Source organism: Papio anubis, chromosome 17 (assembly GCF_008728515.1).
Source record: "Papio anubis isolate 15944 chromosome 17, Panubis1.0, whole genome shotgun sequence".
In the NCBI taxonomy this organism is placed as follows: Eukaryota; Metazoa; Chordata; class Mammalia; order Primates; family Cercopithecidae; genus Papio; species Papio anubis.
In genome coordinates, this window is record NC_044992.1 from 26554741 (window position 1) to 26580692 (window position 25952).

Sequence of the window (25952 nt, forward strand, 5' to 3'; positions counted from 1 at the left end):
GAAAGGCCCTGGAAGCCCTGTTGAGGCCCTAGCACATGCCAACTCCTAGTAAAACCTGTGTAGTGAATGAGGAGGGAAGGCAACAGGTGCTGCCACGAGTCAAACAAAGAACAGATGAGCCAGCCTTGCTTCCCAAGTCTAATTTGCACATGGCTTTGTGATATTTAACCAAATGTGGGAAGAGACTAATATTTCTCCTATTTATCCCCAAGTCAGTCCTGAAACATATTAATCAGCAAACTCATTTCCTTCTCAGGATTTTTGGTAACTGTTTCACTTGTATATCGAAAGGCAATGACAGCCCTGTGTAAGTTCATGCATATTCTTCATCTAAAGAGAAAGATCCTTAGAGGTCACCAATCCCATCGCTGCATTTCTCCGTGGGGGAACCCAAAGCCTGGAGGTGTAACAGTGAGCCCCTTTCAGCTTGAAGGTTGTGAGATATTATGGTAACAGTCTTCTGATCTAGCCAGGAAGGTGGGAAAATGTGAGGACGCAGCATGTGATTTAGAAAGAGATACCACCAGGTTGGAATCTTGGTTTGAATCACTTACTATCTTTGTGTTTCTGAGCAAAACCCCTTGACTCTCTAATCATCAGCTTCATCATCTGTAACTGGAATGACATAACCTACTTCCTGGGTTTGTTGGCAAGAACACAGAACCTGACATATAGTAAGTGCTCAGTCACTGGTAGCTCTCAATCCTCTGAGCTACCATAAAACCCAATATGTCTGTTAGTGGTTGGCTTATGAGCTCCTGAGAAATTAGAAATCTATGAATTCCCCATATTTCTCATCATCTTTTTCTTTATTTTAATAGATCATTGAAGCAAATCCTTCAGATTTTTCACCCTTTTCTAATATTCTTAGTCAGTGATGGCAATGGAACCCCAGCTTCGATGTCATTCCTTGGGCTTATGGGAAGAGAGGAGACGAGAAAAACTTCAAGTCCTGAATTGATCAATAACTATATTCATTCTTGCTCTGATCCTTGTCCACATGAACTTTTGACAGGAAGAAGCAGACGCAACAGAGGTAGTGTTTGGGTGGGACACTATTAAGCCAACAAAATAAATGGCCTAGGATGTGGTTGTTAGCTCTTCATAGGTTTCCTCAAAATTAGGGAAATTCTATACCCTATACCCTGGATCATGGCAGGAAATACATCATTATCTATAATTTGAGGGCTTGCTCTGCTGAAAGCAGCTTGGTTGAAAGTGGAAAGCTTGATCATAAATCTAGTTTTGGATTTTTAAGCATGAAATAATGGCCACTGACTGAGAAAGTGTGAGGTTGTTTTTATTTTTAATGCTCACCTCAATAAGAAGTGTCTTCATGCAGAAGATATGCAGTGTAGACAGGAGACCCAATTTCAATTCTGGACTCTACTAGCAACTTTCTCTGTGACCTTGGAGAAATATTGGCTGTGTATCCTATAGACATTGATCCTTTATTCTGCACCCTGTTCAGTAGTGGGGGCTTTATGCAATCTTGCTTCTTATCACAGCTGTAAAGCTAACTAACTAGCTCGCTGACACAAGGCTGGTAAATAATGTCATACGCAGGATGAGATTGGAACCCAAGCTTTCTGGTTCCTGAAGCCCATGTCCATCCCACTGTGTCATATTTCATCTGCAGAAGACAAAGTCTGGAAGGACTTAGAAAAAGAATCATGGAAATATGGGGGGCTGGGGAAGGTTTAAACGCATAAAGTCAAGGTAAGTTTGGAAGTAGATGTGTATCTCGAGTCCAGAGTCAGAAAACTGCCTCAGAAGCCCATGCCCCAGAGAGCTGTGTCCATGGCTGTTTCTCATTCTTTGTGTTCCCATAGGCCATTAGTGAGTTTCAGCCTCCAGCCATGTCTGTGAGTAGCAGCAAGGGCAGCAGGCTGATGTGCCTTACACTGATAGTGTCTCTTTTCTGATTAGTATTGGCCACACTTCTTTCATTATGTATGTCCTTTCTGTTCCTTCATTCGCCAAACCTTTGGTCTCTATGTTGCAAGCACTGGACTACAGACCTGGACCACCAGTAATCCCAGGTCTCTTCTGGGTTGGATAGAAGGCAGATCCTCTGGGTACTCCATACACTGTTCTTTCCAGGCTTCAGCATTGGAACTTTTTCCCATTGCTGGCTTTTATCACTACCTCTAACTCCATCCCATGCCCTTGTTTTAGGTTCTTTCTGTTGGTTTATTGGTGCCTGATCTGTTGAGGCTGCTCTGATAGTTATATTCTATGGATGTGCCATTCTTCTCCACATCTGGCTTCTCTCTTTGCCCCCATAACCAGCAGCAGGGGGCTAAAACAGAGGACAATGGATTGTTCCAAATCCAGGCAGTTTGTCAAAAGTGAAGACATGGCCCAGAAGGGTGACTTAAAAAACAGAGAAGACATGGAGATTATAAGGAAATGACCCACATGAACCATTCTTGTAAGGGAGAGGAGCAATGGGGATGGGGTTTCCAAAACTGGAGGTCTCAGAACTCCAAACAGACTACCTGAGATAAAGGGTATTATTGTTACTCCGAGTGCCCAGGTGGGCCTGTTACTAAGATTGGGAGCACTTACTGAGATAGGTAACTCCATGTCCTTCAGTTTGGGGCCGAGGACTATGGAGGACATCTGAAAGATGCATTGTGAAGAAGGAAATTAAAAGAAAGCTACTGATGATCATCTCAGACAGATATAAGCAGATATATGTGTGTCTGTGTACATATGTACGTATATAATTTTATACTTTTAAAATTTATACTTTTATAATTTTAAAATTATATACACATATAATTTTTTAAAGAAAAAAGGCAGTATAGCAGTTATAAGTATGATCTGATGAGCTATTGAATCAGATTCTATTGAAATATCACTCCTGCAACTTATATGCTGGTTAACCTTGGACAAATCACATAATCTCTTTGTGTCTCCAGTTCCCCATTGGTAGATAATATGGTTTGGCTGTGGCCCCACCCAAATCTCATCTTGAACTGTAGCTCCCACATCCCCGTGTGTTGTGGGAGGGACCTGGTGGGAGATAAGTGAATCATGGGGGCGGGTCTTTCCTGTGCTGCTCTTGTGATAGTGAATTAAGTCTCACAAGATCTGATGGTTTTATAAAGGAGAGTTCTCCTGCACAAGCGCTCTTGCCGGCCACCACGCAAGATGTCCCTCTGCTCTTCCTTCGTCTTTTGCCATGACTGTGAGGCCTCCCCAGCCATGTGGAGCTGTGAGTCCATTACACCTCTTTCCTTTATAAATTAGCCAGTCTCGGGGATGTCTTTATTAGCAGTGTGAGAACAGACTAATACAGTAGATGACAACATTAATGACACTCACTTCACAGGGTTGTGGAGAGCATTGAACAAGGTGATATACTTGTGCACGTCTCTCTCCCCATCTCTCTCTCTACCTCTATCTCTGCCTCTGTATGTACACAATACCCAGCCCATAGTAAGTCCTGAACAAATGCTTGCTATTGCCATTACATGATTCTGGAACTTCACTAAATTTACCATGACTTCTATTTTTTGTCACTTCCCCTCTGCATACCTTGCCTCCTTCCCTCCAAAGTGTAGCAGTAAATACCATATCATAAGAAGGGTCCTAGCCTTGTCTGTAGAGGCAGTGAGGTGGAAAAATCAATGTGTCCCACTGAGCCAGGAGGATGGGGTCAAAGAAGCCCAAAGCAATAGGGTGAATTTAGCGGTGGGGTGCTCCCTAAAAAGGTAGTGATCCTCTGGGAGCATTGGATGGAAGAGGGGAGACGTCTGGGATCCCCTCTGAGCCAGAGACAGAGTCCTGTGACACAATCATCATTCCATCCCTAACAGGGTCCCTAACTGAGGCCCCTTTACACCCTGATCAGGAAGGTCCTAGTGTTTCCTCTAAAGCTTCATGCACATTCCACAGCATTTCTAGCCTGCACCTAATTCCAGCTAATTAGAGCAGGGGAAAGCGCTACCTCCTCTGAAGATCACCATCTTGCTATGTCTGGCAGTTCACCACCACTTACCCTCACTCAACATCAGTTTTATAATCTCATAATGGGTTTTTCTAAAATTCACAAGCACTTAAAGACCTCAAAACTATAAAAAACCTAAGGTTTCTTTGGACGCTATCGAATCTCAGGAGAGAATCACAAAGAAAAATTCTTGACTACTGTGTAATCCCTAAAAGCAGCTGTATCCAAATTTATCAACAAAATGTTTATAATCTTGAAGATGTAGTGTAGTTCTTTAAATAAAAGATTTATAAGATAAATTTCAGTTATTTTCTCTACTTTAGTAATAGATATATCTAATTAAATACTTGAAAGTTCATTTAATTTTTAATTCAGGAAGTCATTCATGATTGAGGCAATTTAAACAACTCAGGAAAAACCTCAAACCCTGATGAAATTCCATTAGCTATGTGGATACTCTAATGGTACATTTAATGTTGAATTATGATGATTCTCTGTTGAGATACCTATGCAGTCTATCAATTCCCTTTTGGGAATTCATGCTTTTAGCTTTTAATGATTGATTCGGTTGATTAGATGGATACAATACAGTTATCAAGGTTACCTTTTATAGTTCACTCCTCAGAGGAAGAACATTTGCTCTGGCCTTCCATTGAAATTCAGTGGTCCCATAGAGCTTACATAAGCATGGTTCCTCTTAGAACTGCCCTGTGGGTTTGTGTTTTGCCACCTTCATGGCATATGATGGAGGGCGCGGAGACATCCCTTTTTGGGGGAGTGAGGCACGATTGGGAGTTGCTTCCAGTCTGTTTCTAAAATCAGGGATATAGCAACTCCAACCATCTGTCAACCAACCATATGCGAGGTCCCGTGATCTCAGTCTGAATTTTTTCATGAAGGTCACCTTTCCCTTTAACAGAGATAGATTCACAGGGCTGGAGGAACACTGGCGATCATGTAGCCCATTGCCTTTATTTCACCAATGAGGAAACAAGCCCAGAGAGGGCAGATGGTTTTCTCAGAGTTTCAGAGCTAAGGAAGGACTGGCATACAGGTGCTCCACTTGCCCATCTCATGCTTTTTCTACCATGCCTTATTACGTCTGTGCTCCTAAGGACCAAGAGTAGTGCAGACTGCACCAGACCTTATGATTTGATTCTCATGTTCTAGGGGTGGAGTGGGAGAGACATACGGTGGAAAAGGAGGGAAGTTGTTAAAAGGAAAAGTAGTGTCAGACATAGTGTCTGTCTACCCTCAAGGATCTCTTTTATAACCTTAATAGAGAAGCAGTACAAATATACTCGAAGCAATTAGGAGAACATTATAAGACAATATATAATTAGGTGCTAAATTACATGGCACAGAGAATGGAGAAAGCTTTATATATTGTAAGAGCCTAGAAGTCTTTATGAAGGGGTTGGGCACATAAAGTTGCTTTGAATCTTGAAAGCATATAGTTTATTGAACAGATGAGGGTTTCTTCTGTATGTTAGAAATAGCTTGAGATTTTGATGTGGCTCTGGAGTCATACAGCCTTGAGAAGCTTACAGAAATATTTCAAGCCTCAGCTTCCTTATCTATTAAGTGGGAATAAAGTACAATCATTGAGAGAAGGTTTGTCTAAACAGAAATAATCAACTGTAGTCAGAGGAGTTAAACTGAACTTCTCACACAAGGAACATTGGACGGGGAGGCAAAGACCATATGTTTCCCTAATATTTTCTTTACTTCAGACCCATAGGACTAGGTCCTGTTGCAGCTCACTCTTATTTATGAGGGAAGGACCAGCAAACAGCAAGTTACTACAGGCTTTTTTTTTTTTCTTTTTCTTTTTTATTTTACTTTAAGTTCTGGGATACATGTCCATTAGGTGCAGGTTTGTTACATAGATATACATGTACCATGGTGGTTTGCTGCACCTATCAACCCGTCATCTAGGTTTTAAGCCCTGCGTACATTAGGTATTTGTCCTAATGCTTTCCCTCCCCTTTCCCCCCACCCCTGACAGGCCCCAGTGTGTGATGTTCCTCTCCCTGTGTCCATGTGTTCTCATTGTTCAACTCCCACTTACGAGTGAGAACATGCGGTATTTGGCTTTCTGTTCCTGTGTTAGTTTGCTGAGGATGATGGTTTCCAGCTTCATTCATGTCTCTGCAAAGGACATGGACTCATTCTTTTTCGTGGCTGCATGGTATTCCATGGTGTATATGTGCCATATTTTCTTTATCCAGTCTATCATTGATGGGCATTTAAGTTGGTTCCAAGTTTTGCCATTGAAAATAGTGCTGCAATAAACATACGTGTGCAAGTGTCTTTATACCCAAAGGATTATAAATCATTCTACAGGCTTTTTAAATCTGAGGGTATTTAGTCTTCACCTATCCCTTCATCTATATATGGTGCTCTGTAATCTTGATATGCCTTTGATTCGTTGAGGCTCCTCCAGGGGTTGGGATGAGAGGGCCATGTGATATCACTGGTGCACAGTATGGAAAGAGCTCAAGTCTATCTGGAAACCTTTTAGTCTTTGTGAGAAGGCATCATCTTTGTGAGAAGTGATCTTCCATCTTGTCACCTCTTCAGTAACTTGTATGACTTAAATACACAGGAAAGAGGTAAGATTATTGGATGAAACCTCCAAGGAGAAGAATATATGAAGAGATGGTGAAATTGCTTGGTGGACTTGGTGCTTCCTTGTCTCCTGATGGCTCTTGGTATGGGATGTGAATGTGGAGATGAACTTGGAGTGAAATGTGAAGATGACATGAAAGCATGTAAACTGGAAAAAGAGGGTGAAACGTTACAGTGTTATTCGTATATGCATTGATAAAACATGTTCTGTTTAGTTCCACTTTGGTGTTTCATTGCTCACTCCCATAATGTAGGTGAACACAATGTAGACAAAAGCAATTCTGAAAATTCTGACAACCAGACCAGTTTTGTTCATCTCCTCATAACTCGTAGCTTCCACAAGCCATTGGCTGCTAAAAGAAAGGAAGGCTTTTAGCAGAAGAAACACCTAGTTCTTAGGGTCGTGTGATAGAGAAGTGAAATAGGAGTATAAAGTGTCTGTCATAGAGCCTGGAATGCAGTAAATATATAATAAATGGATATCTATTTCCTAGACTGCAGTTTCCTGAGATGTGTGTGGCTTACTTAAAGCCAAAATGAACTACAACAACCACTAGTTTCCATTGATAGGATGACCCTGCCTCTGACTTCAGGTCTATGCACTGGACAGAAAGGTCTTCCCTGAGAAAGAGACTCCACCTGGTCAAGAAAAGGGTGGGGTTTGAGGGTAAGAAGAGAGTTGATGAGATCCACCCTTAGTCGTGGAACAGAAAAGCAAACCATTTAACTGCCAGCCACTAAGAAATGGAGTTAGGGACATAGAAAAGGAGTACATTGTAGGATTCTGGGAGATTTGTCTCTTCTCCTTGTTGGCTTTGGTTCTTGATGTCTGTGTTTCCATCATTAATTTAAAAATTCTGAAATAAGAAGGTCTCTTGTGTTTGTTTTCAGAGATACTATGGATGGGGATACACCTGATGTTGCCGTGGATAGTCACCTGGGTCACCTGGGGGACAGAAACCTCAAGAACAGAAAGTAACAGCCGTGCAGAAGAGAGAAAGCAGTTAGACTCCCTGGGGTGGTTGGGAAGATAGGAGTGGAATGTTGTACAACTGCTCCAAGGCAGGACATTATGTTAAACTTTTTTTTTTAGATGAAGCTCACTCTGTCATCCAGGCTGGAGTGCAGCGGTGCGATCTCAGCTCACTGTAAACTCTGCCTCCCGGGTTCAAGTGATTCTCCTGCCTCAGCCTCCTGAGTAGCTGGGATTACAGGCGTGCACCACCATGCCTGGCTAATTTTTGTATTTTTAGTAGTGATGAGGTTTCACCATGTTGGTCAGGCTCATCTCGTACTTGTGAACTCGTGACCCATCCGCCTGGGCCTCCCAATGTGCTGGGATTACAGGCGTGAGTCATGTGCCCGGCCTGTGTTAAACATTTTTATTCAGAAGCTGTTAATTAATTCTCTTGTCTATATAAACATAACCATTTTAAAATTAAGAGATATAATAATATAGCATCTACTATTCACCCAAAGCAGAAATATTTTCTCCAGAATCACTGAAAGGGAGGGTGATTATGCTTGCATGTGTTCAACAAAGAGGATTTCACCCTGTTCATAGGCAACTGTTCCTATAACTGAGTTTTAAAAATAAATTCTATTCCACTTATTAGAAAGCTCTTCCTTATAATTAAGCTAAAATCTGGCTTCCTCAAAATTTTTTTTCTTGGCTTGTAGCTAAGGTCTACTACAGCACAATGGTTTGTCCAGACTTACAGATCTTCCATCTTGTCACCTCATCAGTAACTTGTAACTTCTAATTGCCTCTCTTCAGTCTCATTCTGAGGGAAGAGAAGGTAGAGTGGTCCTCTTTTCCTAGGCATCAAATTCCTGTCCTCTCTTTCTCTCTCCTTTTTGTCTAAATAAAACCGGGCCCTTCACCTGTTCTTGGCACGAGCATGAGGTTAGCAGGATGGGGAGATCAGTCCCAGTTGGGCCTGAAAACAACGTGTGGTCATGTGGACCTCCCATCTGTAACAGCTAAGCATCTAGTACTATTATATTTTTTATGACATCTCCCTCTAAGAGGTTTTAAACATATTTACATTTAAATTTTTTTTTTAAATTTTACTTTAAGTTCTGGAATACATGTGCAGAAGGTGCAGGTTTGTTACATAGGTATACACGTGCCAGGTGGTTTCCTGCACCTGTCAACCCGTCATCTAGATTTTAAACCCCACACGCATTAAGTATTTATCCTGATACTCTCCCTCCCCTTGCCCCCTTACCCTCTGACAGGTCCCAGTGTGTGATGGTCCCCTCCCTGTGTCCATGTGTTCTCATTGTTCAAATTCCACTTATGGGAGTTATATTTACATTTCAAAGCAAGTCCTGTGGGGCACAGTGGCTCAGGTCTATAATCCCAGCACTTTGGGAGGCCAAAGTGGGTGGATCACCTGAGGTCAGGAGTTTGAGACCAGCCTGGCCAACATGGTAAAACCCCATCTCTACTAAAAATACAAAATTAGCAAGGCGTGATGGCATGCACCTGCAATCCCAGCTACTCCGGAGGCTGAGGCAGGAGAATCACTTAGACCGGGAGGTGGAGGTTGCAGTGAGTCAAGATTGTGCCACTGTATTCCAGCCTGGGTGACAGAGTAAGGCTCTGTCAAAAAATAAAAACATTTAAAAAATTTTTTAAAAAAAGCAAGTCTTTAGAAATTTGGCTGCCCTTTTAAGAAAATACTGAAAATCTATAATTTATATTTGCATATGAATTATGTTGTATCTCTTCTCCTCCCTAGTTTAGATTTTTGGGGACCTGCTCATACATATCCCACTAAGTCATGGAGGATTTTATTTCCCCAGACCTGAGATTGAAACAGGTTTTGAAAGCACTGCCTAATGATCCCTCCTGGATCTCTGGTGGATTAAGTGTCCCTCAAGTGCTGGGAAAGTTCCACAATATCACTGAGCTCCTGCCTTGGTTCAGGCCAGATCCTACATTCTGGGCTACCCTGAAGACCAAGACCACACTGTCTTCCCTTAAAGGATTTTCAATCATTTCTTTTCCTTTGGATGAGACTATCATTAGGCAGATTGATAAAGTTATTATTATTTTCTTAAAATCTTTCTCTGGCCTGAAGTAAAAAAAAAAAAAAATAGAGTCCTGCAAAGTTTTGGTCAAAGAAATGTCTACTTCTGATTTGATTCGGGAGCTGCCAGTGTTTGTGCATATGGGAGCACGGAGCTCCACACGCATCCACATCAGCCTCCTCCCTACTGACAGCAGGCCCGTCTCTCCCAGGGACATGGATATCATTATTCCTTTGCAAGTGCATGGCACACTGTCAGGAGTTTGCTCTAGAAGAGAGAAAAGGCCCAGAAACAATCTTGAAGAGGAGAGAGGAGGGAAGGGATGGAGAACGAGGCTCCCTGTTCTGTTGACTTGGAAACACTTCCCTTTGGAGCAGTGGCAGATCAGCCCCCATGTCCCTTCCTAGCCTGTGTTTTGTTGTTGTTGTTGTCCTTTTTCATTTTTACCCTCTCTTCTCTTGTCTTCAAAGTATTGTTGTGAGATATGAGGAAAAGAGGGGACAAAAATCATCGTAGTTCATTACAATCAACAGAAAGGGAATAACTGGAGTTATTTCTTATCATCACCTCAACTGCTCTACAAATACTTGTCTCTAGCCTTAAAAGAGGAGGGAGGACCTACATCATTGGTTAAGGATTTTGTCCTTTTATTCTCCCTAAATGTAGAAATAATGTAGTTAAGTGTTAGCTTAGATAGACTAGCAAAGTGATATCAAAATAGAGCTGGTTTTGTGTGAGAGGAAAGATAAATTCTCCACAATATCTGACTTCTCGCGTCACCAAGGAAAATCCAGAAATCACTGGAGACCTAGGAAGGCCACGCATACATAGTAACAGGGCACTAAATCATTAACAGCAGGCAAGGGGATCTCAGTATATTAATGTTAAACACAAGCTTGAGTCTCTGGCTGACCAGAAGGCCTCTTGACAGGCAGGCAGCCTTCTAGACAAAGGCGGTTCAGGATATTGGAGACATCCACTGGCAGTGAGATAGAGACTACAAATCAAAGGTTGAAGGCTACCAAGTTGCCCTTTATTTACACCGAGTCCTGGAATCTGAAGTCAACCATTAGGCTGCTGCAAAGTTCCAAATCTTTAGCAATAGCCAGACTTTACCACTGTCACCTGTTAAAAGTGTCATGTTGGCATCTAAAGATTAGAAAATACCTAAGGTTAAAATTAAGTATGTTTTTGCCACAGGATCCAGCAACTCCATTTCTGGAATATATTTACTCCAGATCAATGTATATAAATATATTCCAAAGAGTAGATTCTGAAATACATACCAGATAATGCAGGTTTGTATGCAGATCCTTTGGAAGGCAGGCACAAAATTTCCTTTGTTTCTGCTGTTTGATTTTTATAGTGGGGACTTAGAACCAACACAGGCACCCACGGTGCAAATACATATTATGGAATATTATGTAGTAGTTAGATAAAGTTAACAAGATATATGTGAAACAACATAGGTAGATTTTTATTTTTTATTTATTTATTTATTTTTTTATTTTCTGATACAACTTTGTTTATAAAAATTGGCAGCAGACCCAATTTGCCTATGGGCCATAGTTTGCTGCTCTTAAGACTGTGGAATTGACAAAAGTTGGTAAAATATGTACAGACTCCAGAATAGACCCACTCATATATAGTCAGCTAATTTTCTTTATTATTATTATTATTATTATACTTCAAGTTCTAGGGTACATGTGCATAACGTGCAGGTTTGTTACATATGTATACTTGTGCCATGTTGCTGTGCTGCACCCATCAACTCGTCAGCACCCATCAACTCGTCATTTACATCAGGTATAACTCCCAGTGCAATCCCTCCCCCCTCCCCCCTCCCCATGATAGGCCCCGGTGTGTGATGTTCCCCTTCCCGAGTCCAAGTGATCTCATTGTTCAGTTCCCACCTATGAGTGAGAACATGCGGTGTTTGGTTTTCTGTTCTTGTGATAGTTTGCTAAGAATGATGGTTTCCAGCTGCATCCATGTCCCTACAAAGGACACAAACTCATCCTTTTTTATGGCTGCATAGTATTCCATGGTGTATATGTGCCACATTTTCTTAATCCAGTCTGTCACTGATGGACATTTGGGTTGATTCCAAGTCTTTGCTATAGATTTTTAAAATACTGTTGAGTGAAACAAAGTTTGAAACGATGAGAGTTATAGTTGAATCTTAAGTAGACACTCCTGCATAAAGATCAAACATGTTAAAATGGGAGGCTGCACTGGAAATATGAAATAGGAAGAAAAGTAAAGAAAATTTAATTTTCTTTGATTGAGGTAGTTTTTATGGAGGGGCAATTGGCAAATTACCTCCGTAAGATTATAAGCATCCCAAGGGCCAATGTCATGTCTGTTTCATTTACCATTATATCTCTAGCATCAAGTGCAGCATTGGTTTTATAGAAATCTTCTAAAATATTGGTTGAATTAATTACCTTATTAATTAAAAAAAACCCAGAGAGCCAAAGAAGAAGAAGAAAAGGGGGTTACTGGAGTACTGAAAGCTCCAAATAGGCTATCTGCATTCCTTTGTAATCGGGGAGCAGATAGTATACGCTGTTTTAATGAAATCTTCCATTCTCTTTGTGTGTGTGTGTGTGTGTGTGTGTGTGTATGTATGTGTCTGTGTCTGTGTTTGTGTGTGTGCATGTGTAGAAGGCCTGGGTGTTGGAGCAGGAAGAATTATGTATCCCCCATCAAATGTCACAGTAATGGTCTCAGATAGAAGTGGCATGATGAAAAGTGGAAAAGACCTAGACCAGAAGTTAGTCTTGGCCTTTTCTTTCTGAGATTTGTGTTTGTTATCTATGAAGTGAAGACATTAGTACTGCATCACAGACTTATTGGTGGTTGAAAATAATCTATTGCAGCTGGGCGCACTGGCTCATGCCTGTAATCTGAGCACTTTAGTTGGCCAAAGTGGAAAGATCGCTTGAGCCAAGGAGCTCGAGACCAGTCTGGGCAACATAGTGAAACCCTATCTTGACAACAAATGATAATAAAAAACAATTAGCTGGGCTTGGTGACACACATCTGTAATTCCAGCTACTCAGGAGGCTGAGATGAGAGGATTGCTTGGAGCCAGAAAGTGGAGGCTGCAGTGAGTCGTGATCATGCCACTGCACTCCATCCTGGATGGGAGTAAGACTCTATCTCAATAAACAACTAAGTAAAAGTAAAATAAACTATTGCGTATGGGCATGTTTACAGTTTAACTGGTTTACCACATCTATATAAGTCATTATCATCTTGCCAAAGTAGTACAGCCTACTGTCAGTATCAACCTGTGTACTGCTCAGATCTCAATCATTATCTTTTGCTTTCAAAGCCACTTATCTAGCTAGGAGGAACTTCATAACAGAGCCAGGGCATGGACTTTTAGTAGCTATCCATGAAGAGTGCACCGTACCCATAAGAGCTCTGTATTTCCTACTCTAAACACTTTCCAAGCAAGGTCTTTTTTTAGATGAGTCTTCTTCCATTGGAGATCTCTAGAAGCTCATCAAACAAGGTCCAGGCCCAGCTGTTGGTTTTTGCTGGTTTCTGTAATAGTTTTTGTCTCATGTGAATCAAGACAGATACCAGTTTAATCACAATTTTCTCATCACTGGCAAGGTTGTAAAGGGCCATTCGCTGGGGGAAGGGAAGTTTCTTTTGCCTGTGGGGACATAACAAATACAGCCAGGTTTAACATGGAAGAAAGGAAAAAGGAAGTGTACTTCCAAAAGCCCTTAGCCTACTGTTGTTGCAAGGTATCAGGTAACCAATGGAACATTTGTATGCTATTTTAGAAAGACATTAAATAACACATTTTTTATTCTTTCTCACTGCAACAAATTTATCTTTGCCCCAAGAGAGTGCTGCCACTGTCTCTCTGTAGAACTAAACTATGATCTTCCCAGAGATGTAAAAAGTTTCTGAGAGTCCTGCTATGCCCAGGCAGTGTCTTGTCCACCATGTTGGCCAGGCAATGGGGATTTGGAGGACTACACCTAAGACAGTATTCCAAAAAGACAAAAAAGTAGTAAAAGGAAAAGGGGGTAAAATAGATAACTCTGTTTGGTGTGCTCATTCATATTTTCAACAAATATTTTATTGAGTCTTTGCCATGTGCCTAGCACTGTGGGTGTAGTAATGAATAAGACAGGTGTGATCTCCATTCTTATGGAACTTTCACATTATAAGATTGTAATTCAAGAGAATTTTTGAATTCAAGAATCTTTTTGACCTTGCCTCAGAGGTATTCTAGCATAGTGGTCAAGGGGGTTGGCTCGGGGGCCAGACTCTTTGGTTATAGTTCTGGTTGGACCTACTACTGTTGGTTTACCTGAATTTGGACTAGTTACTGTATTGGTTAGAAGAAGTTAATTGCAATGCAAACCTCTTCCAACTTTTAGTCAAATCTGTTTTACATCTCTTGCACACGACTTGCTCATTCCAGCCATCAGTACTTTGTATGTATTTTCCCTTACTTCTTGTCGGTTGATTTGTCTATAAGTTGCTCAAAGAGCTCAAATCTTGTCAACCCTAAGAAGTCTTCATTGATAAACCCCAGGTCATCTTAATTGTTATTTACTCCCTCCTCCTCTCACCTGCATTTCTGTTCCAATAACCTTAGATTTCCACAATACCACTCTGACTTGTGCTCACTTCTGTTGTCACCTCTGCATTCAGAGAAGACAAATGACTAGTGGAAGATCACATAGATAATTTCTAATGTTAGAGCTGGGATTCAAATTCTAGTCTATCTGATTTCAAATTCTGCGACTTTTGCTCTGCTCTTCTGACTTCTATCACATCATAGAGAACTCTAATAAAACATACTATTTCAATCACTGCCATTTTATTGAGTCTTCACTATATTCTAGGTCCTGTATAAAATATACATAATTGCTATGCATATTAATTATCATATTTTATTTTATTTTTTAGAGATGGGGTTTGACCATGTTTCCCAGGCTGGTCTTGAAACCTTGAGCTCAAGTGGTCCACCTGCCTCAGCCTCCCAAAGTGCTGGAATTACAGGTGTGAGTCACTGTGCCCAGCATATGAAATACTAATTATATATTATATAATTATTAACATTTTAGAGAGGCTAATAATTGTGTCTATCATATATAATATGTATATACACATATGAATAATTATGTATATCATGTATTATATACACACACACATATATAAATAGCTCATTTACCCCTCATACAGCTTTTTTTTTTTTAATTTTGAGACAGAGTCTCACTCTGTTACCCAGTCTGGAGTGCAGTGGCTCGATATTGGTTCACTGCAACCTCTACCTCCTGGGTTCAAGCAATTCTCATGCCTCAGCCTCCCAAGTAGCTGGGATTACAGGCACGTGCCACCACACTCAGTTAATTTTTTGTATTTTTTAGTAGAGATGAAGTTTCACCATGTTGGCCAGGCTGCTCTTGAACTCCTGGCCTCAAATGATTCACCTACCTCAGCCTCCCAGAGTGCTGGAATTACAGGCGTGAGCCTCTGGGCCCAGCTTACCCTTCATAAAGTTTTAAGAGGTAGGTACTATTATTGTCCCTATTTTACAGATAAGGAAACTAAGGTTTGCAGAAGTTAAGCAGGTTTTGGCCAGGTACAATGGCTCAGGCCTGTAATCTCAGCACTTTGGGAGACCGAGGCAGGCAGATCACAAGATCAGGAGTTCGAGACCAGCCTGACCAACATGGTGAAACCCTGTCTCTACTAAAAATACAAAAATTATCTGGGTGTGGTGGTGTGTGCCTGTAGTCCCAGCTACTCAGCAGGCTGAAGCAGGAGAATCACTTGAATCTGGGAGGCGGAGTTTACAGTGAGCCAAGATCATGCCACTGCACTCCAACCTGGGTGACAGATTAAGACTCTGTCTCAAAAAAAAAAAAAAAAAAAAGGTTAAGCAGGTTTCCCAAGGTCACAAAACAAAAAAAGATGAAATTTGAATCTGAATCTGTCATTTTGTATCCTTTTCATTATTTGTGTTTTACAGTACTGAGTACACTAGTTGTCCAACAGTTATGCCAAAATAAATTCTAACTGATCAACAAATTATATCTGAGTTCCTACAGCCTTTTCTTGAGCATTCTCTGTACTGATTACCTGGGCTGAAAGATCAATGGGCTTTGGCTTAGTGTGGATTTTCTGGGCTTCCTGAACTCTTTCCTGGTGTGATGTCAAGTCCTCAGTTTCATAAGTTTTCATCTCTCCTTAGGTCTTTCAAATCCCAATGTGGTGTCAAGGGCTGCTGCCCAGATCCCAAACTCCCACCACAGCTTATGGGTGCCTGGGACAGTCCCGAAGGCCTAAGGATTTGGGGTCTTGTTCAATCAGTGGCCTTGCCTTGGCCCTGAGATTCTGTTTACAGTTGGTTTTGCAAATAATGAGAAATTTGAAAAACATTGCTGTCCCCTAAATTGAGCCAGTCCTAACACTCGCAAAATCCATAATGGTGTAGATACCCAGATAGACCTTAATTGTGATTTAATAGTGCTCACTGTAATTTAGCCCCAGGGAAATGTACTTTCAATTAACCAATGTAAGCACAATGTCTACTTATCCCATAAAAGTTCTCCTAAATGTGCTAATTAAGACCTAGATCCAGTGTCTCTCATATTACACCCTCTTTCCTTTCTCCTAGATGCCTCTGTACTTCAGGATCACTTTATGCTTGTCTGGATTGTTGGCATAGTAGTCTATTGCCTGCCTCCAATTTTGCCCTATGTGCCTTAATTCATTCTCTATAGGGCTTAAATCTGTTTTAAAAAAAACCTTTACTGACTCACCATGTTTAACTAACTACACTCTAACTTCCGGCCTCCTCCATAATATGACCTCTCACCCACCCCTCCTGTCTCATCTTCTATTTTTCACTAACATCATCCAAACTCTTCTACATCCAGGTCTCTGTTTGTGCTGTTCTCTCTTTCTGAACTACTCTACCTCCATCTGTTCACATGAAAACCCCACCTCTTCCAAAGCCTCCAAGAAAACCATTTGGTAACCCATCTGCTTGGATGTGGCATACTTCCCTTTCGACTTCATACTGACTTACCTGTTCTTCCCTAATGGAATTTAGCATATATGTCCTTTGCTTCTACTGCTGCTTGAGTCTAATAAAGAATTTCAAGCAGCAGTTTTGTGTGTATGTAATTATGTATTTGTCTTGTTCTACCAACCAGAGTAGAAACTTCTTCATGAGGGCAACTTTATCTCTGCATCTTCACAGCAATTTGCATACAGATGCTTCATAAATGACTTTTGAATTAAACTGAATTATGTTGAAATGATAGGAAGTAGAAGGGACCGCACTAACCATTGAGCTCTTTAAGAAGGCAAACAGATTGGGCAGCCATTAAGCATCCCCCAGTGTTCAAGAGTAGGGTCCTGCTTGAGTGAATGACTAGCTGAATTTCTGCATTCAGAGGCTTCACCCAGATCATGTTCTTTGCCCCTGAATAGTTCTCCTAGTTATTCAGTACAATCCTTAAGACTTGATCAAATATCAGATGATACATTCTTAAAGTATCTTCTCATAAATAAATAACTACAAATGTCAATGATGATGCAATGGTACTTACGTGATAGTACTTGAATCAGGAGTCAGACTATCTCAGTTGTAGCCTTTGAAATATCATTAAATTGCTGTAGAACTGGGGTACTGAGCCTGAGTTATTTTATTTGTGTGCATCTGTACACAACAATAGTTAGATAATTGGAGTGCTAACAGCATGTGGCTTTATGATCTCACGCATGCTCTGATCAGTGGTCTGCCATTCTGAATGCCCATTAAAATCACCTGGGAAGCTTTAAAACTACCAATGTCCGCCCCAACCCAACCAAATATTACAGAGTCTCTGAGGTCTACCAAGCATCAGAATGTCTTTAAAGCTCCCCAAGTCATTCCCAACAGTAGCCAGAGTTGAAAACTTCTACTATAGACCAAAGCTTCTCAGATTTTAATGTGCATGCAAACCACCTGAGGATATTTCCAGTCTAATTTTGTAGGTATAAGGAGGGGCCTGAGAATCTGCATTTCTAACAAGCTCCTAGGTGATGCCAATGCTGATAGTGCATGAACCACACTTTAAAGAAGAAGTTGCAACTGATTCTGTATAAGTTCCTTGAAACAGCTGCTCTTAGAAGGAGCCATCTGACTAACTACGTGCCCTAATAGGTGCCTCCAGGATTCAGATGCTTGTCTTTCTTTAGATTCTGGGGAGCATCTAAGAGTGTCTAACTTCAGAACCTATGAAATGCTCCAGAAGCAATCAAGACAATAGATCTACATAGAGTTACTGACAGAAACAGATGCTTCAGAGACTAGCACAACAGGTGGATACCCAGGAACATTGGGTGAAGTCTAGCACAAGGCTTTAACGATAAACTGGCCGTCACATTTCTAACACTCAGAGTCCCATAGTTCCTAGCATTCTCCAAGACATCTAGACAATGCATTAATTGATTCAAGCAAAACTAATTGACCACTCATTGTGACAGTCATTTACTTCTTGTCTCCCAGCCCCAAACTCACCCTTCTACACTCTGACCTGTAATTCTGGGGCTGGGACTCTGCAAACCACTTTTATCCTTTGATTGCTGGCTCTAGGGTGACCAATTGTCCCAGTTTTCCTAAGACTGTTTCCCATTTTAGCACTGAAAGCCCTGTGTCCCAGGAAACCCCTTATTCTCAGTTAATTATTCTTGCTATCTTGCTGTTAGGTTCTGCAAATAGGTGACATTAGGGGGATACTTAAAAGAGAGATAAGGGTCTGTCTTATTCCTCTTTTGTTTAGCATTCCTGTTATTGCTACCCAAGCTGGTGGCAGGTACCACCCAGTAGCAGCAATAGCAGCAGTAGCAGCAGCAATGGTTGGTTCCAGCCTCCAACTCCTTTCAGCACACCAGAGCCAGCCTTGTTGCTTTGTCTCAGGGATGCCGCAGCATCTGGGCAGCTCTGTGGACCTCCTCTTCTGAGCTTCTAGGTTCACTTCCGCTCTTGTTCCCCAGCCCTAGGGATAGGTTGCTATTTCCTGCATTTATCATGTCTGGGTTATATCAGTGTGCTCCATTTTGCTCTTTTAGTCCTTCAACACCTGCATAAACAGTTTCTTCTATTAAATTCCTTCTGATGATTTATTTACTGTGGTTTTCCTGACTAGTTTCTGGCTTATATACTTGTTCAGTGCAAACTACTCAGTTGGACACTAGAAATATTAAAATAAATATGACACAGCTGCTGTCTTCTAGTGGGAGGAGAGATAAGTGCCCTTATTACAGTATGGTGGGGGACATGCTGGGCAGACCACACACAAAATGTTAGGGGAGTCCAGTGTGGGGAGTTCCCAGAATAGAGAGTCATTAAACATTTCTGGGGAGGGGTTTTTGAGATGAATTTCAACTGAGGCTTTAGCAAAAATGAAGAAAGGAGCAAAGACATTTCAGGCATGGGAAACACCTTATGCTAAGGTGTGAAAGAGCGTACAGCACCATATACTCTGGGAATGACTCCGCATGGCCAGAATGAGAATTGTGGGTGGAGAAGTAGGAGATTGTCCCACTCTACATGGACCTTCAGTGCTGAGCTAAGATGTTTGGAATTTATCCTGAAATCTTTAAGCTGTTAACCAAAGGTTTTAGAAGGGGCTATGACTCCAAGTGGGAAATTGAGAAGGGGAGTTGACATCTACTAGTTGGGTTTTAAGTAAGCTTTTGTTCAATCCTATAGGCTAGAAATTCATGGTCCTATATTGTAAGAAATAGGTGAATGCTTTAAACAAAGATATGGAATCTGAATTCAAATCAAGGTAAGTTATTCCTTTGGGTACCTGGACACACACACACACATACACACACATACACAGACACACACAGACACACACACACAGCCTAGATTATCTAGTTGAAATAATATAAAATAATAGTATAGTATCTTTTGAGGGCACATTAACAAAATGGGAACATCTTAGTCTGTCACGAAGAAAGGAGTGACTATTCTGATGGACAGGTATATATTTTTAAAGGGTTCCAGACTTTATAGCAAGTGGAGGATCCCTTAATTTTCAGGAACCTGGAAGCCACCTGAACAAGAAACATACCTGAAAAAAAAAAAGACTCAACTGGGAGACACAATCCTTTTCTCAAGCTAGCTAGAATAATTAGCTGTTCTGGTTTACCTGAGACTAAGGAGTTTCCTGGGACAGGGGCCTTTCAGTGCTAACTACACCTGTGGGCAAGTTGTTGACGATGACTAGAAATACAAAGGCAATGTGACAGAAAATTCTCTGGCAAGTTGGGGAAGGTGTAGACATGGACTCCAGAGGTCTCTGCCACTGGAATTACTGGTTGTTTTGGGGAAGTGCTGTGAGAGAATGAAAAGGCTAGTGGGAGATTGGGACCACTTAAATGCACTGTTTAATTTTTTTTTTTCAATTAAAGTCTAAAAACCAGGCTTTAAGCCTAAAGTGCTGGAGGCTATTAGCCACCTGAGGCAAGGCAGTTAGGCACAGGTGTGCCAGGCTGCCGAATTACAAAGAGTGCCCATCCCTGGTTCAGAATATCTGACCCACTGGGCTCTGTTTGATGCTAAAATGACCCATTTTGAAACGAATAAATGAAAGTGCCACTTTACACAGTGAGAAACAAGCATTAGGAACATACTGTCCCTTTGGAAGAGTCCCAGTGGTATAAGCAATGCTGACCAAGCTCCAGGGATTATCTTCAGGGACAGAGGCCCCGAAGAGAGGAAGCTATCAATCAGTCTGAGTGGTCACTATGGGTATTTTGGTCGTCATCACAAGAAATAATTGAGAAGAACTTGCTGTTGTGCCAAACCCCTATTTACCTCAGTAGGGAAGGTCCAGGTTCAAGAGGCTGAAGAAGAGACCCAGAGCTAGCAAACGAGACACGGGGTTTTATCAGGGGCCTACATACAGAGGAGAAAGTCCAGTGGTGGTGAGCTGGACGGAAGAACCGCCTTATATACAGAGACCGTCCAGTGGTGGCAGGCTGTACAACGTATCCACCTTATGTACGGTCCAGTGGCAGAGGGCTACACAACATATCTGCCTTATGTATGGTCCAGTGGTGGCGGGCTGGACAACACATCCGCCTTATATACAGTCCAGTGGTGGTGGGCTGGACGACATATCCACCTTATATACAGTCCAGTGGTGGTGGGCTGGACGACATATCCACCTTATATACAGTCCAGTGGTGGTGGGCTGGACGACATAACTGCATGGCCCAGAGACAGCAGGCTGGGCAGGAAAACTGCAACCACACAAACAGCATGCAGTTTATACAGCATTTTCACTTAACACCCTCCCCTGGCAACCTTCATTTAATACAAAACTCAGGGCCTTAGTGCCTTGTACAGCCCATGTTCCATGGGATGGGATGGGGCCATGGGGATGGTGGTGCTCACATGTTTCTCATAGACAAGAAATGAGTCTCCAGGTTGCCTAGATTCCCCAGCTCGGAACACACATTCAGATGCGTCTACCATACTGGGTCATTCTAACGGTATGCTTAAGGTATTCCTGTTAGGTGTGTTTATCCAACACTTGCAATGTGCTGCACGGAGGTTTAAATATAAAACTGCAAATATCCAGGAGATGGGGAGCTGTGTCAGTATTGAACCTGAGACAGGGCTGGGACGATTCAGTGGACTGCAAATCACGGAGGAGGTCATGGTATTATGGGACCTGGCAACAAAGTTGATACATACTTGAGAGTGGAGAAACAGAGAATTAAGAAGGAGGAGGTGATTGTCTTGTCCTGTCCTGGTCATACAAACAGTGACTTCAGGCTTTGGCATGATATATTTAGAGGGATATTGACAAACTGGAGCACTAGCCGAGGATGAAGATTGGACAGTGAGAGAGGCAAGCACTGGGAACATTCAGAGGAGAAGAAGGATGGCCCACAAGAGCCCACTCACTATGTACTGACACGTGATGGGCTGTCTTGTGAAGGATGAATTAGATGTATTTGGAGAGGCCCCAGCGGGGAGAGCCAGGATGGATGAGTGGAATTCCAGGAAGACAGCTTTTGATTTGATGAAAGGGAGACGTTTGTGGCAGTTAGAGCTGAGCTCTCCAACTATGGATTTGGCTGCCTTGAAGGCAGTGACTCCAAAAAGTATTCAACAGAGAAAAACAAAGGGGCCCTCACTGTTATGGCCGTGCACATACAAATGTGATTATTTTCTCACCCTGCTTTATTTTCATCACTGCACGTGCCATTTGCAATTGTTTGTTTCTGTCTCCTTATTGATTGCCTTTCTTCCACTGGAATGTAAATCCCATGAGAACAAGGACCTTATCACGCTTATTTGCTGCTGTGGTCCAAGAACCTAGTATGGTGCCTGGAATATGGTAGGTGGTCAATGAACATTGGATGAGAGATGGAAGGCTAAGGAAGGGACTCCATCACCATTTGAAAGGTAGGTTTAGAAATGGCTTTTGAGACAAGAAAAAAATATCTTTCTTGAATTAAATTTCACATGGGACCCCAATATTCAAAATCAATTAATGTGGCATCTTAATAGTGCACATTTATATCATAAGTCTCACTGTTAAACGTTTATTTTACATGTAGTAAGAAGAGTCACTGAGAATGATGAGATTGTTTTGATAAACATGATAAAACTTTTGAAATCAAGGCTACTAGAAGACTTAGAATGTAATTTATTCCTCTATTTTATTTTGCTTGCAGAGCACTGGGAAAACCCTGATTCATGCAGAGAAGTAGTTGCAAATGATATCAGTCTGCAATAGCTCATCTGGCAATCTCAGGGTAATTCTTCAATTAAACTGATGCAGGAGCTTGAAAAGACAGTAGTTGGAAAATTGAGCTTGGAAGCCAAATCTCTCAGAGTTTGTAACAGCAGGTTGTGCCTCTTATCATGCATTCAAAAGTCAGGCAAGAAGAGGCAAAGCTTACAATGAATGCCAATGCTATTTCGATGTGTGACATTATCGTGACTCTGATGAGTTACACATTTGGTTATAATTGTACAACCAACCATTAAGCCTTGGGAGTCAAGCACCTTCCCCTTGCCTAACTCTTAATTGAACATGAGGCTGTGTCTCCATGCTGTGGAACTGTATAATTCTCCAGATATAGAGGTGCTCAGGCATAAGTTTATCTTTTAAAAAAAATCAGCACAAAGATGCAACCTTCATAGCCAATAACTCATTTTCAATAAGCTCTGCTATATATGTATAACTTTACTGGGAGAAGAGTCCTGAGAACTACACAAAAGTGTGCTGGTAATACAGGTTAATGTATTGGTGGCTAAAATTTGGTGTATGGCATATTTAAGTTGCATGTTGTTCTTTTAAATGAATTTTACTAATTAAAATATATTAAAATAAAATTATAATTAAAAATTTTTGTAGGATGACTATGGCATTTGTACTTAAATGTTGCTGGAAAAAGCCCAAATTAAGGGTTCCTTGTGAACGTGAGATTCTCCAACACTGGATGGGATGGAGTCATAACCTTCAAGACATGTGGGCAGGACCATTTAGATCACAGCAAGGAGGGCAGAGCAAGATGGCCCTAATTATGGGTTTTACCATAAGATCAACTGTTGCAGGCATCCAAATAAACAAGGACCATGACACCCAGACTCTCTGCCCCAACACTGCTGTTGTGGCAAAGTGCTTCTGCCATATTAGAGAGGTCAGATGAGCATATGAATACAGAGACGATAGTCATCTGGGGATGGAGAGTAACCAGTCTTCAAAACTTTATTTCTCAGAGATGGTGGTGACTTGAGTTTCTGTAAGCCAGCAAAGGAAGAAATAAATTTCCTCGACCAATTTAAAGAATAACCCAGCTGACAGATATAAACTGTCAACCTGTTATTTAATTCTATTAGTGATTGCAAATATCAGATTATATTAACCACCAACATTTATTGACTACTTACTATGTGCTAGATATTCTCATAAGATATTTACATAAATTATTTTACTTTTTCTAGCAATCCTAGAATTTCCATTTTTGAGTATCCCCATTTTACAGATGGGAAAACTGAGGCATATACAGATATTAAGTAACTTGGCTAACTCCATGTAGCCAATATACAGTGAGGCCATGATTCAGATCCACATACTTTGGCTCGAAAGCCTACATTTTTAACCACATCGAAAATATGAACAGATTATGGGGGAAGCTAGGTTCAGGAGCTGAATCGTTCCTTCATAAAGTACCTAGGATTTTAGGAAAAAATTCCAGAGTTACAGAATTCTCTAAAATTTGATAAAGTTCTGCAAGTCAATTAAGTGCTATACTATTGATACCTAATTCTATCATTTGATTGATATCCAGTTATATTGATTGGTTCTTAATTTTTATCTTAGCCTATAGTAAGACCTTTTTCCCTCTCATGGAAACGTACCTCTAAATGTATCATGTATACCGAGGGAAAACAGCTTAACTCTCCACCATTTTGTTTTACAACTAATATTACCAGAATGCTTGTATTTCATTGAGTGAAGGATTCACCGGTAAATGCAGCATTGAACTCGGAGGTATGCAGTGGGTGGTAAAGAGAGCAGCCTTGAATGAAAGAGGTAATATGGTATAGTGGGAAGAACATACACTTAGGAGGCAGAGAGTGGCTCTGCCACTACATAATTGTATGACTTTAGGCTGTTCATTGAACCTCTCTAAGTCTCAGTTTTCCAAGTTGAGAAATGGCAATAGTGTATCCTCATAGTCCTGCTGAGATGATGAAATAATCACATTTTGAATACCCGCCAGATAGAGGCAACTCACCTGTTGGAACTCTTTCTCCCCACCCTCATCTTTCTCATGCAATTTATACACATATACCCATCATATAAAATAAAAGCAAGTGAATATCTTATTATGTTTTATGACAAAGGATTGGAAATTCTAAAGAGGTGTTTATAAATACCTGAAAAAAAAAGCTTGTAAGGATGAGGCCACGTTATTTCAGAGTCCCTGTTGCCTCCAACCTTACCAAAACTGCTATTAGCATTTAGCTGTTTAGCTAAAATGGGCCTTTTCTTCATTGTGGACTTCTTCTTATGACTTTTGGATTGGTGGGGAGACTTTGGAAAATTAATGCAAAGACCCACCACGTAATTGTTTTCTGAATTGCAGAATTTTATCCAAGATTATATAGGCCAGAAATGCCCAAAGGGAGGACACACTGGATATAAACAAAATGAACAAGGGGAAAATAGAAAGAGCATTTAAATGATTCCATGTCCATGCCCAGTGTGCACAGGCTTTCTGGACAAGCTCTGGCTTGGGGGCTCTTCTCCTGGGCCAGATAGGGAGCAGGTTCTGGAAGTCAGCTCCTCCCAGATTGTACCTGTGAGAGGAAACTCAGCTGACAGTAACAACAGCCAAGGGTCCAGTGCTTGATCTTGGCTGGAATGCATGCCCCAGTCTCTATCAATGGCCAACAGCCACTTGCTTCACCTGCCCAGTTCTGCTGGGTTTGACATGCTGAGTTATTTTCCCTTCTCAAGTTGGCCTCACTAATAGCTCTGATTGCCAAGCCCTTCGTGATTGGCCTTGTTCTGTTGAATCTGATGTGCAGAGTGGGATGGGGGAGGATGCATGGGCTAGCTCTAAATTAAGCAGGTAAATTAAAGATGTGTATGATGCCACCCCACCAAAATGACTATTTTTCAGTTAGCTTAACTGGCATTGCCAATCTGACTCCTTTCAAAATTGGATGTTTGCCGTTAAACACACATGCACACCCACCCACACACAATAACACTGTCTACTTCTTTCACAGCTTATACCTGTGAGCAGCTAGGATTCTCAGTGATGAATTTTTAGGTCTACAGTCTCTTCCCTGGGACATGATTCTCCAAGGCAGAACCCAAAGGACCAGAAAACTACAATTTTCAAACCCACTGTGTCATCTCCTCTTACCCTGGACAATTTTGTCTCAGCTCCTCAGGGTCTCAGCAAGTTCTTATTTCCACTAGGAGAACTTTCCTAGCAGCAACAGGAGGAGTCCCCAGTTCCAACCAGGACCATCTAAACCCAGTCACTTAAAGGATTTGGAAATAGCTCCAATGGCCTCTTTGCATCTTCTCTGGAAAACAGAAACCTCTGGGAGGCATCTAGTAGGCCAGAAAGAGGAGCCTTAAAGGAGAAAGTGTCTAGTAGCTTCAGGTAATACCACTGATGTGCATTTTGGGAAAAACCCACCTGTTTTCCTTGAGCCTTAGTTTTCTCTTCTGTCAAGTGGGGAGAGTAACACCCTGCTTTATCCACCTCGCCCAGCCCTTCATCCAACTCTCTG

At 41.4% G+C, this 25952-nt stretch overlaps 1 protein-coding gene across 1 annotated transcript in view; it reads right to left on the reverse strand.

Moving 5' to 3' along the window:
• Positions 1-25952, reverse strand: part of ASIC2 (acid sensing ion channel subunit 2) — a 1127535-nt gene that overhangs the window by 807772 nt on the left and 293811 nt on the right. The window lies entirely within an intron of this gene.